Source organism: Zingiber officinale, chromosome 8A (genome assembly GCF_018446385.1).
Source record: "Zingiber officinale cultivar Zhangliang chromosome 8A, Zo_v1.1, whole genome shotgun sequence".
Classification (NCBI taxonomy): Eukaryota; Viridiplantae; Streptophyta; class Magnoliopsida; order Zingiberales; family Zingiberaceae; genus Zingiber; species Zingiber officinale.
The window spans coordinates 111,944,298-111,950,838 of record NC_056000.1 but is presented as its reverse complement, the minus strand read 5'-3'; positions in this window follow the sequence as shown (position 1 = coordinate 111,950,838).

Genomic DNA, 6,541 nt, shown 5'->3' with positions numbered 1-6,541 from the left:
TTAAGCAGGAGACCCAAGTTAAAACCTAAAAGAACGAATAGATTAAGTTTTGGATCAAACGTGTTAAGTTCCGCAGGCGATCCAAAATTTAATTTAAAAGAACACATGGTAGCTAGGAAAAGGTTCAGACCTTTGTACAAAATTTTGTACAGTGGAACCTCTAGGTTTTCCGAGTAGCAACCAACAATTGGTATCAGAGCTAGGGTTTTGCCTCTGTGTATTTGGTATTAGTTTAATTATGCACATGTCATACATAATTTAGGCAGGATAATAGTAGGATGTGCTAACTTTGTGGATGCAGAATCCAACTATTATGACTTTTAGTTATTATGTGTGTGATTGGACCCTTGGACATGTCAAGGGCATTTATATGTGTGTGCATGATTGTATTATAAAATACAGCAGGAGCTGTATTTAGTTTTATTAGGATTTTATTTTGATCTAGATACATGTACATTCTTTTTATGGAATATAGGATCAAAATTGTAAAATTCTATTTATGTCGCGGATCGAATCTTGCAAAGCGTTGAACCTTCTAAGGACCAGAGGAAACTAGGAGCAAGATGGATGCGACAGCTAGACCCGGTGGCGGTGGCCAAATATGGCAGCAGCTTGGGATGACAACACACGGAGGACAACTAGAGATAAAAGCCATAATAGTTGAAAATTAGATTTTCTATTTATTGCTTTTATATTGTGCTGTGTGTGCATGTTGGTTTACATATTTAGTAGGCTAGCATAGTTAAAATTCCTCATTTATAAATAACTAAGTGGGAGAGGGATTTTTAAGTAAATCCCATGGTCTCCATTACTGGTTTGTAAGTGATGCAAACAAGCTTGCGCGTTGGCTCTGAGTGCCTTCCTCCATAACGGATGAGCTTGTTTGTGGATCACTAGAACAGACTTCCATTTTTGGATGACTATAGGAAGTTAATTAAGAGCGTGTGATCTTCCCCAACGGAAGGGGCATAATCTTATTAATGGACTTAGTGTCAAGTAATGGTATACACTTAGACACATTTAATAGTATCCTCCCCAACGGAGTCACTACTATCACTTGTGTGACCAAAGGGAAACCAACTATTGATTTGTCATAAAACTAGATTGGCAATATAATAAAATTAATAAACCCCTCTTACAAATGTTTGAATTTGTATACGTCCACACTAACGTGGCATACAAGATTCATGGTGTTTGAGGTAATTTTATTTGTCAAAAGTTATATTGACAAGATAGTCAATGGGTAAAACCCTCCTCTTACAAATGATGAATTTGTATACGTCCACACTAACGTGGCATGCAAAATTCACGGTGTTTGAGGTGTTGGTGAATTTAAATAATATTGTTTGAGGAATCAATGTTATTTTAAATTCAAAGAGTTTTGACCAAATATTTGATCAAAGACAGATCAACTATTAATTTTATTCGTCATAAAGAAAAGTTGACGAGATAATAAAATTAATGAATAAAATCTCCTCTTCGATTTTGTATACAAAAAATTCATGGAGATTTTAAGGAGTTGATCTTGACCAAATATTTTTGTGATTCTTAGGATGTTTGTCAATCCCTAGTAGTCATACTATAGAAAAAGACTTAGTAGTCCCAATTGTAATGATTGGAAATAGGACTTGGACATTAAGGTAGACTGTCTTCTTAGAACTAAGAACAATTTAGGTGTATTTAATTCATTAGTTGAAACATGTCTAGTGGTGTTATCTACCAGAACCTGGAGTGTAGATACAAGATGCCATTCATCATGTCTGCAATTCATTGCAGGGTTCCATGAAACCCGACAACTAAATGAAAGGTAAATCACCGTCCACATGGGCACTACTGTAAAAGTGGTAGTTGTTGCAGTGCGAGATGTTTTTCCTTTGATAAGAATAAAATATGGATTTTAAGTAATTATCTTTACGTACCAAGTTTAGAAAGAACCTGATTTCAGTTTCTAAACTATTATAGATATTGTGTCTATTTTGATAACAAAGTTGTTATCAAGAAAAATAGGAAAGTTATCTATTCTGGTATGATGGTTGACAATTTATAATCCAATAACTCCCACGATGCAACAAATGGAAATTAGTAACACATCTTCTAATTTTAAGAGAAAGCAACCTTCGGAAATGAACCAATTATATCTTTGGCATCTAAAGCTAGGTTATATTAACTTAAGTAGGATTCATTGGTAGCTGATGAACTTTTGTGTTCATTAGTAGTGGAAATCTTTCCAACCTACGAGTCTTACTTAAAGGGAAAAATAACCAAGAAGCTTTTAAGTCTAAGGGGAATGGAGTCAAAGATATATTGGAATTGGTTCATTCTGATTTGTGTGATCCTATGACAATCCAGACAAGAGGTAGTATCGAATATTTCGTCTATTTTATAGAAAACTATTCAAGATACAAATACATTTACTTAATGTGCCGCAAGACTAAGTGCTTTGATTAGTTCAAAGAGTACAAGGCTGATGCAGAGAAATGTTAAAGTAAAAAGTCACTATGGAAGATCGTAGTGGCAAGTACCTCTTGAGAGATTTTAGGAGTCACTTATCAGAAGTTAGATTTCAATCCCAACTAACTGCATCTGGTACACCCCAACAGAATGGTGTAGTAGAAAGAAGATATAGGACTCTTATGGAATAATTAGATAGATGATGAGTTATTCAGAAAATTACCAAATTTGTTTTAAGGATATGCTCTGGAAACGGAAGTGAACGTAGTACCTTCCAAAGTCATAACTCTCTGCTCATATAGAATTGCTGAATAGGCGTAAGCCTATTTTGAAGCATATTCGGATTCGGGTAATCCAGCACATATGTTAAAGAGAGATAATAATAAGTTGGATAAGAGTTCACTTGTTTGTAAGTTATCCTAGATAAACAAAAGTAGGTTTATAGTCTTAAAAATCAGAAGGTCATTGTTAGCATCAATGACTGATTTTTAGAAAAGGACTATATAATGAACCACGTGCTCATAAGTAAATTTGTTCTTAAGGAAATAATAAAGGGCATGTCTAACCTAGTACCAACTGTACAAGATGAGATACCACAAGAAAACTGCAACACGTATCACAAATGATACACAATTGCAGAAAGTGCCTTGTCGTAGTGGGAGGGTTGTTAGGCAACCTAAATAGGTTCATGTTTTGGGAGAGTTTTTGGATTCGATCCCTGGAGGACATGAACCTGATCTCCGGTCATTTGATGAAGTACTCCAAGATAAAAATGCAAGCATCTTGGCAAAGAGTAATGAATAACAAAATTAGAATATATGTATTCTAATAAAATCTGGAAGCTTGTAGAATCACCAAATGGTGTAAAAGTCGTTGGGTGTAAAAAGGTCTATAATAGGAAAAGAGGGATAGACAGGAAGGTAGAAACTTTCAAAGCAAGGCTAGATGAAAAAGGAAACTTTTTCACTGGTAGTCATGCTTAAGTCTATCCGGATTCTTTTATCTATTTGGTAAGTGGATGTCAAGACAGCATTCCTTAATGGAAGTCTTGAAGAAAGCATCCATATAAAGCAACCAGAAGGGTTCATTGCAAAGGGCTAAGAGCATCTTGTGCGCAAGCTCAATCAATCTATGGAATGATACAAAGCTTCAAGGTCTTGGAACATCCAGTTTATCAAAGTAATCCAGACCTATGGATTTATTGAGTAAACGGATAAGTCTTGTGTATACAAAAGATGTGATGGAAACGTGGTGGTATTTCTTGTACTATACGTAGATAACATTTTTGGTAGTTGAAAACAATATCAAAATGTTGTCAGAAGTAAGGGTATGGTTGTCCAAACAATTCGATATAAAGGACTTGGGAGAATGTATATATTCTTGAGATCAAAGTAATAAGGGATCGCAAGAAAAGAATATTTTACTTATCCCAAGCTTCATACATCGGAAAAATCCTTGCTCGTTTTAAAGCATGCAAAACTCCAAGAAAGGTTTCTTACCTTTTCAGGATGGAGTAATTTTATCTAAAGATATGTCTCTGTAGACATCAAAGGAGATAAAGGAAAGGCAGTTCTTTATGCTTCGGCTGTCGGAAGCCTAATGAATGCTATGCACGAGATAAGAAATCTGTTTTGCCAAGGGCATAGTTGGCAGATATCAAAGTAACTCTGGACAAGGACAGTGGACTGCAGTAAAGCATATATTGAAGTACCTTAGAGGCACTAGAGATTATATGCTAGCTTACAAGGCAGTTAATTTGGTCCTTGTGGGTTGCATGGATTTTGATTTCCAATCCGATAGGGACAATAATAAGTCAACTTTGGGGTTTTGTGTTTACTTTAGGAGGTAAAGTCATAACTATGGAAGAGTGATAAGCATAGGTGTTTTTCTGGACTCCACCATAGAAGCTTAGTATATGGTAAGCCTCTGAGGTAGCCATAAAAACTAAAAGACTCAATAACCTCAAGATAGACTTAGATATGATTTCTAGTTTGTCCAAAGATTATTACAATTTATGGTAATAATAATGGTGCAGTAGCAAACTCAAAGAAACCATAAGTCTATAAGGCAAGTAAACACAATAGAGCGCAAGTACCACCCAATACGAGAAATCGTATAAACGAGGAGAAGTTGTTACCGCCTAGATTGCATCAGATGATGACCTATAGATCCTTTTACTGAGGTCCTTAAGGCAAGAGCTTTTGATGGGCATGTTGAGGGATAGGAATCAGATGTATGGCAGCAGATATAGCAGCTTAGTCTTTTAGTATAAGTGGGAGATTGTTAGGATGTATACTAAAAGCCTAGCTTTTGGTATAAACATTTATCTAGAAATAAGAATCACATTGGTCAAATGTCTACATTTATGATAAATGTAGTTGTTCAATTAATTTATATTGTAGATAACATGGTGTGTGGTGTCACACACAGAAGATCATGTTATCGGTTCCTTATAAATTATAAACAGTAGCTCACGACCAAGATGGAAAGGAACAAACCATTGGAAGGTCGTAGTGTAATTAGGTATTAGTTTATCTTAACTAGAGTGTATTGAGTAGGACCATTTGAGGTCGTTCCTTTTATACTGACTTTATGAAGGAACAAAGACCTCAGTTATTATGGAAGTGTGTGCTCTTAATCCTAATATAATAACAAGCACATATATTTGATATTTATTTCTTTAATTTATCAATGGGTGAGATTTAGTTCGATGAATCAATAAGCCCGATAAGTTGGGAAATGATATCACTTATAGTGTGTGTTGTTGATTATAGAAGGAAACTGTGTCCTAGTGATCTAGGTTGAGAATGTCCCCAAGAGGAGCTCATAAGGATTGTCATGTTAAACCCTGCAGGTGGACTTAGTCCGACATGACGATGAAGTTGAGTTGTACTACTCTTGGAGCTAGATATTAATTAAGTGAGTTGTCAGTAACTTACTTAATTAGTGGACATTTGTTATCTTAAACACAGGGAGACTAACACACTCATAATAAGAAGGAGCCCAAAATGTAATTTGGGATTGGTGCGGTAGTTCGATAATAGTTCTTTAGTGGAATGAATTATTGTTGATGAAATTAAGTTGTGTGTTCGGGGCGAACACGGGATGCTTAATTTCATCGGGAGACCAAAACCAATTCCTCCTCTCGGTCCCTATCGTAGCCTCTTAATTATAGAGTACTATATCCACCTATACCCACCTTCTTACCCATCCTATAGGGACCGGCCAAGCTAGCTTGGAGAACAAGCTAGGGCCGGCCATGGGTATGTTCATGGGTGAATTCATGTGGCCGCCCCTATTAAAATAAAAAGGAATTTTAATTTTAAAATTTTCTTATGTGGATAATATAATTTAAAAGAGAGTTTAAAAATTTAAATCCTTCCTTTTATAAGATTCTACAAAAGATTAAGAGAAGAGTTAAAATCTCTTTCCTTATTTGTAGATTAAAAGGTTGATTTTAATTTTGGTAAAAACTTTCCTTTTAATTATATTCATGATTTAAAAGAAAGTTTAAAAATTAAAAATTCTCTTTTATTAGTTTCTACAAAAGATTAAGAAAAGATTTAATATCTTTCCTTATTTGTAGATTGAAAGGAGATTTTAATTTTTAGAGATAACTTTCCTTTTTGGAAATTATCCACATGTTTAAAAGAAATATTTTAATTTATAAAATTTCTTTTTATTAACCAATCATGAAAGGATTAAAATTATTAGAGAAATTTTTATAAATTTCTAGAAACAAATTAGGAAGTTTTAATTTTTGTTTTAATTAAAACTCTCCTTGTTTTGGGGAGAAGAGTGGCCGGCCATTATAATTTGAAAAGAGAAAATTATTTTAATTAAATAAATTTTCCTTTTTAATGGAAAAAGAATTAAGGAAGTTTTTATTAAATTTTCCTTATTTGCCAAGACCAAGGATTATAAAAGAGGGGGTAGATGAGGCTTCAAGGCTAACGACTCTATTCTATTTTTCCTCTCTTTTCTCCTTGGGTGTGGCCGGCCCTTTCTTTCCTCTCCTCTCCTTTGTGTGGCCGAAACCTTCTCATGGTGGAGATAGCTTTGGTGGCCGGATCTAAGAAGGAGAAGAAGG